The 13,794-nt window shown below is 44.7% G+C and overlaps 1 protein-coding gene across 3 annotated transcripts in view; it reads left to right on the top strand.

Annotated features, from left to right (window-relative positions):
- GNG12 (G protein subunit gamma 12) overlaps positions 1-13,794 on the top strand; it is a 123,497-nt gene that overhangs the window by 100,666 nt on the left and 9,037 nt on the right. The window contains exon 1 of one of the 3 annotated variants that reach the window (XM_028513232.2): positions 9,414-9,496. The exons of the other annotated variants lie outside the window; for them this stretch is intronic. The gene's annotated coding sequence lies outside the window, so the exon portion shown is untranslated. Of the gene's footprint in view, positions 1-9,413; positions 9,497-13,794 lie in introns of those variants that run through there. 3 annotated transcript variants of the gene reach the window in all.

The following is a 13,794-nucleotide window of genomic DNA, read 5'->3' as shown; positions in this document are numbered from 1 at the left end:
GAGCTTTTGTCATTATCTAGGACTACTGGTCCATAGCCAGCAATGTGACAGGTTGACAGCCATTGGGGAAGAGCATGAGGATACCAGAAAAATGAAAGCTGTTGCTGTCATCTCCCAGCACGTATCAAGGGGAGGGCCTGACCAACAGGTGGATGGCAAAGGTACCAAGGAAAAAGCTTTGAATAGGACAGTAGGACCTGTAGGACGTGTCGCAACCTCTCTGGATGTCAGGGAACAAGGAAGGGGGTAGTCTTGGAAATAGAACTGAAGTTTTAAGTATCAATAACTATAATAAAAGTTGTTTTACTACCACAGAGTTTGAGAAGCCGGCCCAGAGAAGGGCCTCCCATGTTAAGGAAGATGGTCCCGACTGTCGCTGGGTTGGAGGGGCAGGCAAACCGTCTGGATGAGGGTCCCACGGACAGGTCCAGGGCCAGATACAAATGTCAGAGTCCTCTGCAAGCCCTTGAGGGTGCATGAAAGGGGGGACAGAAGAAAAACCAGTGCTTGGGCAAAACCTTCAAGGACAGCTGAGCTCAGAGGGCATGGGGAGAGACAGATGTCAGCCCAGGAGCCGGAGTGGGATGGTTAGAAACAGGAGGACGGGCCCAGGGGAGGGCCGGGCCCAGAGACTAGGCCCAGAGTCAGGAGGACAGGACCGCCCAACGGTGTCTGTGCCTGACAACAATACACCTGCACCTGAAATTATGAAATTTCCGGAAGTGCCTTCTCAGCCATCAGTTACGCTCAGGTTGCTGTGCATATTGTGCTGTTGTCTTTGAAGACTGGCAGCAAAGCACCTTTGCACATGGTAACTCAGCCAGGCATTTCAGTTTGTTCTGATATCTTTTTCCAGAACATTCTGGCTGAAAGAGAGCTTACCGTGTTTGTGGGCCCAGCTTTATTTTTAACAACCATGAACACTCTTTTCTGTCCTGTGTACTTGACTGCTTTAGGACCCACTCGGTGAGGAGAGCTGCCCTGTCCTGCCCCTGTTTGGGCTGTAAAGTCTCCTGGGGCTTCAGAAGTAGCTCATACTTCTTTCAGGTTACTAGATGTTTGTGTCACCTACAAGTTTACTTTAATGACACAATTCCTGCCTTGATCATTATGACAGTATGCAAATATTAAGAGCTTAAACCAAGGGTCTGAATTGTTTTGAAGAGCAGGAGACAGAGGACCATACTGAGAAAGAAGCAAAGAAGAGGCACAGAACACCTGTATTGTTCTCCTTTGTTAAGGATGAATAAGGAGGAGTTCAAAAAGGCGGAGTGACTTGACTAGGACCCCCAGCTTACTGTAGGCAGAGCCATCAGGGAGATGTAGAGCCATCAGGGAGACATGGGCATTGTGCCTGCACAGTCCTGATGTCTTCAAGACTGTGGCTTTTCCCCCAGAGTGTATGTTCATATCATCTGGAGCTTTTCCAGAATGTCCTTTTCCCAGGACAGACCCCTGGTATTCTGATTCTGGAAGTCTGGGGGTGAGGTCTGGACCTGTGTGCATCACAAGAGCTGCCCAGGGGATTCTGAAAGGCAACCCTGTTAGAATTCAACTTCTAGTCACTTCATATACCTCTTAAGTGCAGGGATAATCTACTAAGAAAATGTCATTAAGAGGGGTTGTATTTAAGAGAGGAAAACCAATACTTTCCTCCATTTAAGAAGTATGCGTAATTACTCTAAATATTAAAAATAGAAACACACTAAATATTAAGAAGAGAAGCACCATAGGCTACTAAGAAATAGAAGTCTCATGAGATAAGAGGATTCTGATACTTTTCCAGTTCTCTGCAAAAATATCTTATGTATTGAGTTTATAAATTTGCATGCTAAATTTAACATGTTCACACATAAGTAGAAATTAAAATGCAATTAATTAGTTGACCCTGTCAAATATAGGTGGTATGAGAAAACACTTTATAAATGAGTGTTTTGATGGCATTATCATATCAGACTCAGCACATGAGATATAGAATGCCAGATTTTTACATTGGGCAAAGGCAGAAGTGACACACAAATATGTGGCAGCATCCACATGTGACACTGAGGTATGTTTCCCCAGAATTTAGCTGGGGGTTGTTTCCATTTCTAAATGAAGGAACAAGCATCCCACACTGTATGGTCACCAGGACCATTTGTTTCTACATGTTGACACTGACAGATACTGGCTGTTTATAAGACTTGGATGCATTTATTTACTCAGTCTACTAAAGTCAGTCTCGTAACTTTGACGTGTAATATAAGCAAGTGTCATTTATTTTTACTTATATTGTGCATACAAGTGTTCCAAAGAATCTCATGCACTTCTGAAACTAGCCCAAGGATAAACTTTCAGTAGGATTGACTCCAACCTTCTGAAACTCACATCTGGTCACAGACAAGTAAATGCTGATCTCTCGTGATCTCTCCCAGGAGTTTAATCCCTGGGCTCATTAAGTGTTAGAAAGTATAAATTACCTTTACAGTTAAATATATGAATAAATAAAACTAACTAATATCGTTGTGCTAGCTATTAGGATTTGCTTGAAAGTACATGTTGTGCCCTGTGCCATTCCTAAAGTGATTATGCTCGGGAAGTTTCCCTTTGATGATTCTCCTTGGGAAGCAGCCCTTTTGAGTACCTGGCCTGCACAGGCAGATTTAAGCAGTGGAGACGTCTGGGGGTACTTCTTCCCTTCCAGAGCTTGCAGTGTCAGAATTGGACTTTCCTATCTTCATCCTTAATTCAAGGGGGAAAGTGCCGGCAAAGATAGAGGCCAGATAAGAGGCTACTTTTGACACTGAGGGAAGAAGGTAGCCTAAAACCACAGTCTATGTTGCCCTCCCTCCCATAAGCACAGGAGTGAGGAGAATACACACACTAGTATTGCACTTTGGAAATGCCGATAGAGCTATGCTGAAGACACAAGAAAGAGTTGTGCACAATGGTATATTATAATTTAGGGATTTTTATTATGGTCCCTAATTGATATTTAATCAGAATCAAAGCTAAACAGTGAGTTTCTCTGATTTAACCTCTTTGCTCAATCGACAATGCATTAGGAAAGTATTATCTGAAGGAATTTTTTGTAATGTAACATGACTGATCCCCATTTGTGTCATAGATTGTGATTTTCATACATTGGTTCAGGCCCTTATCACTCACCTAAAATACTTCGGATCCTTGTGCCATCATTTCATTGGATGTTAATTGAGTTCCTGCTCTGTGTCCAGCACAAGGAATATATCGCACCTTCTCTTTCCTGAAGTGTGAAGAGGAAAACTTGCAAAGCTGTTGCTTCCTGCTAAGGTCATTCGTGTGACTCATAACAAATGAAGTCAGCATATCTTTGTTCTCTGTGTCTCGTATATGGAAGAGGTAGAGAACTGTGTAGTACGGGGTGCTTGGCCTCCAGGGACCCACCCTCAGGTAGAGAGGATTAGACTTAGAGAAGGGCTCTGGTGGATTTAAAGGAGATGTCAGCATTTGTGAGAGAAGTATGATGACCGTAGTTTAAAGCCAGTTTTTGAAACTCCTGGTCTGGTAAGTGACTAGTACACCAAAAGAAGCAGAATATTTGAGGTCATTTTAGCCCAAAAAATCTGGGGCTGAGAGTCACCATAGAAATTCTTTCTCAGGACTCACAGGCAGCCACCTGCATTTCGGCTGAAGATCATGTTTAGTGAAACTCTTGAGCTTCAGAGAACAAGGCGTAATAAGCAAACTGTAGGTAGTCTGTAACATGCTGTACATTTAAACCGGTGTCATCTTTCTCATCGTTTTTAAACGATGCCCGTTACACTTTGTGGTGTTTGACTCAACCCTCTTTCGCAAAAGTTCTCTATCTCATTTAAAGAAAACTATTAATGAATCTGAATTCATTCATCTTTCTGGGGAATTTTATATTACTCTGTAAGATGAGCTGGAGACACTCTGAAATTGTACAGAACTCAGTGAGGGGAAGTGACGTGGAAGTGTGCCTTTGGATGCAGACTGCTTAAGCTGCATCGATGTTGCTGATGCGGTCTGGGCCTGCAATGACTTGGCTTCCTGTTCCTTTTCCCCCAAGTCACTTTTCCTTTAAAGAGGAGTCTGTCAACAAGCTTGCTTTTAGAGGGTGAATTCCAACCAATTTACAAAGAGAATGAGTTAGAACTACAAGAAGCTAACTTGGGGATTCCTTGTATATCTTCAGTACTTTTCCTTTGAAAATATATAAATTTTTAGGTGTTGTAAGGCTTAGAACAAGCACTTTAACCATGAGGTCCCCCGTATTATGTTCCTTTTGCTGGTCACCCCAGGAATTCATTGACTGCTTTTCCTCAAAGTAGCTACCAAGTCCAGACATGTTTCAAAGCAGTAAGGGCATGTTTCTTAGGAGAAGGTGAGAAAAATTAAGTATCTTTTGTAATTTTGTAATCCTTAGGCGTGTCCAAGGTACGGGTGTCTGGCCAGCATCAGGCCTTCCATTTTTTCAGGGTGTGTGCAAGAAGAGATGCTTCCTGGCCCCTGAAACGTTGCTGTCAGCAACCCAGGGCCTGAGCGCTGTGTAAAGTACGGAAAGCGCCAAGTCCTGGCTGTTTTAGTCCCATCTGTGCCTCCTCAAAAGGCAGTTACTTCCTCTGCACTGTGGACATTGGCCATCCTTGCCAGATCCAGAGGAGGAAATGGTAGATAATAATTAACGTACCTTACCTTCTTTAATGACAGAGTTCATCTTATAGTGTTAATAATTATTGTGTTATAGGCACTGAAGGGTTTAGGAACATAGAATTTTACTTTTAACTTTGTATTCTTGAAATTTTCAAACGTACAAAAGTAGAAGTCATCCCGTGTACCTGTCACCCAGTTTCAACAATCAGCAAAACTAACTCGTGGCCATTCTTGCTTCATCTGTCTCCCTACACATTCACTCCACTCTTCTAGTTTCTTTCACCCCAGATTAGTTTTGTCTTGAACTTTATGTAAATGAGATGAGACAGTATATGCTCTTTGGGGACACGCTTCCTTTGCTCAGCGGGATGGATGTCTGAGAGATCCACAGTGCTGTTGCAGGCATTGGGGGTTGGTTTCCCTTTTCTCTGCACCTTTTAGACTTTCACAGTGAGCTTCTTGGTGCCCTGGTCCCCTGCCTTTCCACCTGTATGTCTGTGGGGTCTCCTTTTCTCAGTCCCTGCTCGTCCTCATTGCCACTCTCAGTTTCTAGCCCTGCTGCCTGGCTGTCAGCGAACCTCTCTAGCACCTGCATTCTCCATCGTTCACCAGAACTCCTCCTCTGCTTTTGAAAATGCTCAGATGACAACCATCTCTTAAAACAACCCGCCTCCTAAAACTTTCCATTCAACTCCTCTTCTTAACCACACTGCCATACTTCTCTTAATACTCCTCTACACTCACCACCCAATTTCTTACATCATGGTTCTCTTGTCCTCCGCCCCTTATCATCTGACCTCCATGTCCTTCATCCTGTGTTCACCCCTAGCACAGACTCCCCGAGAAGCCCTCATTAGCAAGTTCCATGAGCTGTGCTTGCTCTCTCACCTTCCTTTCCCCCTATAAAGTGACTAGTAACTTGCTCTTCCTCCTGGTCTTGTGGATAACAATCACTGGAGTTTTTCTTTTTAGTCATAAAAGTATCACGTGGTTAAGAACACAGGCTCTGGAGCCCAGCTGCAGGGATCAGAGTGCTGGCCCCTCCACTTACCTTCACTCTGACCTTGCTGTGTTCTAAGCTTCTGCCACCCTCCTTTCCTTTAACCCTAAACTGGGAAAAACAGTAGTAACAACCTCATAGCATCGTTTTGAGGATCAAATAACTTAGTATCTCTAAACTCTCAGAATAATGCACAGCAGTTGTAAGTACTATTAAATATTAGCTTTAAGACTGAAAAAAATTAAAATTTAAAAACTGTTGGAATGCATGAAAACTCTTTAAATCCCCCAGAATTCTTACCACCTAGCAATAGTTACATTTTGGAGTACATTCTTCCAGTATGTTATCTGGGTAAAATATATTTTTAACGGAACATAATCTATGTAGCATTGACTTTTGCCCTGCCTTCCCAAACTCCCTGTCTTTCCCTAGCTCCTGTGACAGAGTCGCTTTGTCCCTTCCCAAATGCTTAGAACCTCCGGGTGCCGTGGAACTTTGTCTTGGATTTGTTCCTACCTTCTTCTGAAATCATTCTCTCACTTTGTATAGCATCATTTCCCCCCAAAAACAATGAGCCCTTTGAGGGCAGGACTTCAGTCTTCCTCTTCTCTGATCAGCCCCACTTCCTCTCCTCACACACCGGCTGGCTTCAGCCCCAGCACTGACTTGTGACTCACCAGGGATCCCTGAGAGCTTCAGCTTCCTTATTTGGAAAGTGGGTTAACGATACCTTCACCATGATCTCCAGAATGTAATGTAAATTAAAATAAAAAACAGAGTACAGAGCAATGCATATAACATGCTCTTGTTTATATTTTTAAGGACAGATATATGAATAATCTTGTTTGTATATGCACAGGACTTCTTCAGAAAGAGAGAAACCAATAACAGCGATGCCTGTCAGGAAGTCTGGAGTAGGGCAATTAGCTTTTGTTTGTACCCTCTAGGATTGTTTATAGTTTTTACCTTATGCATATATTCTTTTAAAATTTCAAAACTAGTTAATGAAACAATAAATTTTTTTCAGGGGTGTTAGGAAGAGTAAATAAAATAACTTTATATAAACTATTAACATAGTGCCTGACACAGAAAAAGCACCCTGGATATGTTAGCTTTTGTTTTCAGTATTTCAAACAGTTGTTGCATACATCAATTTACTTATTTATTCATGCATTCTTCAATGAGCAAATCAGACATCCAGCCATCTTAAGTCAGCCACGCAGAGACAAGCAAATCACGTCTCAGTCACTCTTGCCACTGTAGTAGGGAGGCCAGCTCGTCTGTAAAGGTCAGTCTCAGTGCTGACTGTGAACACCTGCCTCTCTGCATATCTGGATCCTGGGCCTGCACACCATAGAAAGGGCTGGCTCCTGCACCTCTGTGGGTCACCATCAGAGAGCCACTTCCCCCCAGTCCACCCTTCACCTGGAGGAAAACCTGTTTGGGGCATGGTATGGCAAAGCAGCACTGCCCTTGGAATCTGGATGCCACACGTGTGGCCAGCCTATGCTGGAGGTGAAAGTTCACAGCATTAGCAACTGGCTTTCATCAAGTGCACGGGACTCCACCCTGGCTTCTCGGAGCTATGTAAGGAACCAAGCAGGTGGGTAACCTTTGGCTTGGAACACTCAGCATTTGCAGGATATTTGTGGGAAGGTAAGCAGGGTGTATCCTGTTTCCAAGAAAACAAAAACTGTGTACATGAACACCCCAGGGTGAGAGGTTCGGACTGGCTGATGTGTTGGTTGCCACATCTCGTGTCCTAATCTAACCCAAGTATTTATGGAGGCCCCGTTCTCTGCATTACTCCAAGTGAGAGAGAAGATGGCATGGTTAAGGGCATGGCTTTGAAGTAGGAAAGATCTGGATTTAAATCCTGTTTCTACCACTTACTAGCTGTCTTGTCTTATGCCAATTATTTAATCTTCCTGAGCTTCAATGGATATGATCAATTCAACCTCCATGGTTGCAGATTCTGTTAAAGGAAGTAATATCTGTAGAGAGCACTTGACCTAGCAGCTGGCACACAATCAAGTAATAATAAATGCAATTGTTATACCACTATTATTGAGCTAATCTTCCCACAGGTTAGTGGGAAGACAGTATTCATACACAATCAGTTATGTAACAATAAGCATTAAATAACATACAATTAAGCACCAAAATAAATGGTGTTTTTGGATCCTTCTGAGAGCTTGATCATCATCACTTTGGAGAGAAAAAATAGGCACCCGCACTGAATTTTGTATACAATTTTAGGGAATTTGTGCACAAACCACCCCCCTGCTTCTTTCATGCATGGGTCAGCCCCTTAGAGGTCCTCAACCCTGAGCCTTAAGCCTACAGCAGGAATTCAAAAGGGAATAATGACTATAAGCAAAAGTAGTCGGGGAGACCTTCCTAGAAGAGGTTAAAATGTAAACAAAAGCCTAAAAGAGAGAATTTAAATGGCCAGAAGAAGCAGATAGAGAACTAGGGCAGACACTTGTAGGCAGGACTTGTAAACGCAGCCCACAAAGCCAGGGAATGGGGCGACAGCCCTGACACTACAGCAGTAGATAGAGCATAGAGGTTTGGGACCAGGCGTCTGGAATCAGAACCACCTCAGCTCACGCCTCAGCCAAGCAGCTTGCTGTCTGACACTAGGCACATACTTAACTTCTCTGTGCCCCAGTGTGTGCATTTGTGATGGGAGTGAGAACAGAACCTCCCTCACAGAGGCAGTGTGAGGGTTCAGCAGGATAATGTCTGGACAGTGATTGGCACGTAGTCTGGTGGCTGGCATGTAGTGTGTGCCATGTAGTGTGACACGCCATCTTTAAGAGTAGGATTTTAATTATGGTGGCAGAAATATTGGGGAGGGTTTTGACTGCATAGCTGAGTCCTTTGGACTTTCTGTGGGGGTCCTGGGAATCCATTTTTTTGAGACAGGAAAGTAAGCTGAAAGTGGTGCTGTATCTAAGCAGAGTGGTCAGGAGAGACTGGATTGGAGAAAGTAAGGGGTGTGAGTTCTGTTCTGAGGCTGACGTAGTGGCTGTAACTTGAGGTGCTTGGAGCCAACAGTGAGGTAAAATACCAGCCAGGAAAATGGGGAAAATAGAAACGGGGATGTCAAAGCAAGAACCAAGAGAATTTGCAAAGTGCCCGGGTCTTAGGTTGCCCCGTCTAACTAGGGAGTCACTAGAAATGACTGCAGAGCACTTGAAGTGTGGCTGGTCCAAATCCAAGTCAATTTTCCTTTTTTTTTCTTTTTTGATGTGGCCGCTACAAAATTTAAAATCCCACACTTCCGTTGGACAGCACTTACTTGGTCTAAGAATTAGAAGGAGGGCTGAGGCAAAAAGGTGCCTCAGTGATCAGGACAGTGCTGGTGTCACTCACTGAGTAAAGGACATCAGAAAGGTTGGGGCAGGCAGCAATGTTGCACGGGGTTTAGGCGTGTTGTGGTTGAAGCAGCTGTGCACCACTTGAGTGTGAATTTAAATAGGCTCTCATGTAGACATTGGAGTAAGGTAAAGGGCCAGTGCTTTATGCAGAATGCGTAGGTTGTAGCTAAAGTCAAAAGGGTAGAAATTCATCTACCATAACCGAGGGCCAGTGCGGGTCAGGCAGGTGCTGGGTAATTTGCGTATGTTCTCTCATTTCCTCCTGGTAGTAACCCTGTGAGGTAGGCACTATTCTTATCCCTTCCTATTTCATAGATGAGGGAACTGAAAATCAGAACGAAAGCAAATTGTAGTAAGCGATGAGCCAGGACTTGAACACAGTCTGACTGTAAAAGCCCTTGTTCACGCGGCCTCACCAGGTCCCCATGACTGAGCCCCTAAGAAAACCAAGTCCGAAGAAGCAACAAGAGCTGTGGTAAGGAGTGCCGTTGCACAGGCAGGGAAGGGGAGGCTAGCATTCCTGAAGCCAGGGAGCAGACAATGTCCAGAAAAATGAAGCTGTTAGGGAAAACAAAGTTAGACGATTGTAGCAAAGAATTACGTTAAATGATTAAGAGCCATTTCAAACTGAAAGGTTCTTAATCCTGCAGGTTAAGGTCATTATGTAAAAAATTAGAATTTTCGAGGGCTTGTTCCGAGCTTTGCAGAAGTAAGCTTAGATAGGAAGGGACATTCTTTTAAATGGATAGGTTCTAATACCCAGGGAGAAATAAACATGGGGAGAACTAAAAGGCAGAGAAATCACTATTATATCAGAATCACCGAGGAAGCTTTTAAATACAGAGTCCTGGGCCTTGCCGCAGACCTGCTGAGGCCCACCCCCCCCCCCACCGTGTTCTAGATACCAGAGTGAAGTCAGGAACCCGCTGCGCAGGCTCTGCAGCTCTCTCCTCCGGATTTATTACCCGGGATTGGCCCATCCTCGTGGTCCCCTGCCAGCTTTGCTAAGGCATGGGAGGAGGATGGGATCATCCTGTTCTTTAGCAACAGTCTTACCTGGAATCTGGGGCAGTTTTCCTTTCAAATGAGAGCAACCAATTCTTCTCACTCAGGTCTTCTCCCAAGGCCGCTGAAGTGCACCCTTTGTGCTGTCATTGCTCTGGAGACCACGTATGGGGACGAGCAACGGGCCCTAAAGGAGCCCAGGTCTTCTTTTGTCCAGGGATCCTTGCTCACACTTGCCCCTGCTTCCTCCCAATTTCTTTCTTGTACTCTTGATGTTCAGAGGCAAGCAGTACACAGGGTGATTAAGAGGATGACCTTGAGAGTCTGGTAGCACAGAGTCCCAGCTCTGCCACTTAAATCAGTATAATCCTCAGCAACCTTTTTGACCATTCTGTGTTTCGTCTGTAAAATAGAAATGTTAAAAGCACCCATCACTAAGAGTATTAAATGCAGCGATTCATGGAATTTACTTACCTGGCACATACTAAGTACTCAATAAATGGTGGTAGTTATCCTCTTTTATCATTACAACAGCAACATTATCATCATCATCATCATTATCATCATCATTATTAATGTGCCCTGGATAGCAGGGCAAATCAGCTCATCAAGGATACCAGATAAGGACCTCAGAAGGGTTTGCAGGTATAAAAGCACACTCCTTCCTTTCAGAGGGTGAGCTCTGTTGAGGTCCAGAGAGAGAAAGCTGTTCTCTGTTCTTTTTCATTCTGCTGGTTCTGAGCCTCTGTTAACTTCTCTTAGAAGAGCTCTGGGCACTCTCTCCTTCCGACCCCTAACCACGTTTTCCACGCCTCCATGCAGTCTTTCCTCATCTCTCTCTCATTTTCCTCCCCCACAGGCATTCTGTTCTTTTTGCTCTTTGCTGTCAGAACTGGACGGGGGTAGGACAGGCAGCTGGTCACAGGTTCAGCTACCCTTGGCCTCATGGCTTTGGTTGGGGAGAAGGAGAAAAACAATTTTGTTTTACCTCTCCCTCTTTGCAAGTCTTAGAGTTTAGTGTGTTCAGCAATAATGGCATGGTATTAATAGAAATCATAGCTGATCTTTGTAAGTTATTTACAGATCACAAAACGGCACATTAACAATCGTATATCAGTCAGGACTCAGCTACAGCAAACAGAAAGCACTCTTGGCAACGTTAGCAGAATGGGCTTTAACACAGGGGATGGGTGCTTGCACAATCAGTGGAAGGCCCGGAGGAGCAGGCTCTGGATGGAGCCCTCAGGACCAACTTCCAGTCTTCACTGCAGAACTGGCCCCAGGGCCAGGCAGGAAGGGAAGGGTTGGGAGGTGGCAGCAGCCGCACAGCTTCTTAGCACCATATTCCAGTGACTGAACACTGAACGCCACCACCTCCACAAAGAGCGACTTGCCCACCACCCTGCTTGCCAGCAGAAATGAGCCAACAGCAAGAAGTTGGCCTTCTCCCTTCCATCATCCAGAGCCCCAGCTGCTTGAGAACCTGGATGTCATAGCTGGCTCTGGCTGCCATAACAACGTACTCTAGACTGGGCGGCTTAAACAGTAGGAACATTTTCTCAGTGTTTTGGAGGGTAAAAGCCTATGCACAAGGTGTGGGCAGGGTTGGTTTCTTCTGAGGCCTCTCTGGCTTGTAGATGGCTTTCCTCTCCCTGTGTCTTCACATGCTTATCCCCCCCATGCCTGTCTGTGTCTACATTCCCTCTTTTTACGAAGCACCAGTCCTATTAGATTAGGGCCCACTCTGATGATCTCATTCTAACTTTCCATACACAGTCCATTCTGAGTTACCGGGGGTTAGGACTTCACCATAGGAGTCAGGCAGGGCACAAATCCTGTTACCACCAGGAGATGCAGTGGGTTACTTTCCACCCCTGCAGTCAGCAAGGCAGCCCGGAGGAGGGGTAGGGCAGCTGCCCAACCCCGACCACCAGGGACTGCAGAGTGCTAGGGGACCGCAGAGTGCTGGAGCATTTCTCCTGGGGTGTGATCAGCGGGTGCACGTACTTAACGCTCAGCCAAGTACTCTTTATATTTATTACACTCACATGCTTATTTTATCTGATGTTCTTAACAGTCCTTTGAGATACAAAAGTATTATTATCCCCTATTTTTCCCGTGGGAAAATTGAGGCTTAGAGAAGTGACAATTCCTAGCTAGGTCCCCAAAGATAGGTAGTGGCAGGGGCAGGAGTGAGCTCAAGTCCCCTGGCCTAATCCTGAAGTTTGTCTGAAACTAAATATCCAAGGCACAGTATAAAGGAAGGCCATGTCACAAGGGCAGCTAGAGAGTTAGCACATGTGCCTGCACACATTAAAGAGATGGCCACTGCTCAGATCCTGCCCAGTTTGTAAGGTTTCTCTGATTTTTCCAGAAATCTTTCACCCTTTTAAAGTGAAATGGCTCCATTTTTCAAATGTTGACAACCACTTTAAAGTTAAAACACACAGATACTATTGAGTTAACCCTTTGTGGGGCCCAACCAAACACATCTTTGGGATGCATGGAGGCCCAGGCTGTGACAGAATCTAAGTGTTCATGAAAACATGAAAAAACACACCTCCTGCCATATTAGAAAGGTGTTGCCACCTGGTCATATGACCTTGACATTCTTCTTTTGCTGCCTGAATTTTTCTCTTGTGTCTCACCAAACAACGTGGTTTTTGTCTTATTAACAAACCTAGAAGCCCAGCATTTTAAGCATTTGTATGTACAGGGTGCATTACTGATAGGCACTCCTGTCTGCCCTCCCAACAACCCTCTGAGATAGGTATTGTCTCCCCTTTAACAAATTAGGGGATGGACAAGAAGCTGGAGTAATATCCTGATAGTTGAAAAAAGATCAGAGAGGAAGTGGAAGCCTGTTGTCTTTTTTTTTTTTTGGCCTGCTCTTTTATTACAGCCACAAGGGGTGTGTTTGCTCATGGACGTTGGCTTCACTCCAGTGGTTCAATTACTGGCCAGGCCATGATGACTTGTGCTGCAGAACCTGGCGCTCCTCGTGCCCGCCTCCCAGAGCAGCGTGCTCCGCACCACTCTTTCCACCTCCACCCTCCTCGCCCTGCCTCAGGCCTCTCTAGACAAAGACTACAATGCTCATATTTCCCTAACAGAACTCTTGTTTCTAGGAATATCTAGGACCCTGAGAATTAAGATGAACAACAGCATTAAAACCAATGCAAATTATTTGATTAACTAAATTCTACATGTATCTATTCAAGCCAGCCACATGTAAAAAGGAAAACAAGGCTACAGAAGTGATAGCCAGAGCTTTATCAAAGTGGGGGTCTGCACAGGTATGCACAGGCCTTCAGGGTGGGACAGAGCTCTGGTGGCTCAAGATCTCCAGATGCTGACCCCAGTCACAGCAGCAAGAACATTCTTGCTCAGCTTGAAGATAGGAGAGGGGAGGCCTGTCCTCCAGGGCATGAGACAGACACACAGGTGATACCTTTTGCACCAGAAGAGGTATTGCACAAACATGAGGCAATCAGCAAGCTTGCAACTCCAGGTCATGGAGCATCAAGGTCACCCAGATTAAGAACGTATCATGGACTATTCAGTGATGATCTGAGTGTGTGTGAATCAAATCATTCAGAATTGCATCCTTTCCTTGGTACAGTGGGAAGTGTGGCTTCTGGGATCAAAAAGCTTACAAGCTAGGTTAACTTGGAGCAAGTTTTTCTAACTTCAGTTACCCCATCCATAAAACAAGAGTGATATAGTTATATACCTTTTGGAATTATAGCAAGGCTTCAGAGACAAATG

The sequence above is a fragment of the Phyllostomus discolor genome, chromosome 5 (assembly GCF_004126475.2).
Source record: "Phyllostomus discolor isolate MPI-MPIP mPhyDis1 chromosome 5, mPhyDis1.pri.v3, whole genome shotgun sequence".
In the NCBI taxonomy this organism is placed as follows: domain Eukaryota; kingdom Metazoa; phylum Chordata; class Mammalia; order Chiroptera; family Phyllostomidae; genus Phyllostomus; species Phyllostomus discolor.
This window is presented reverse-complemented; position numbering and strand designations above follow the sequence as displayed.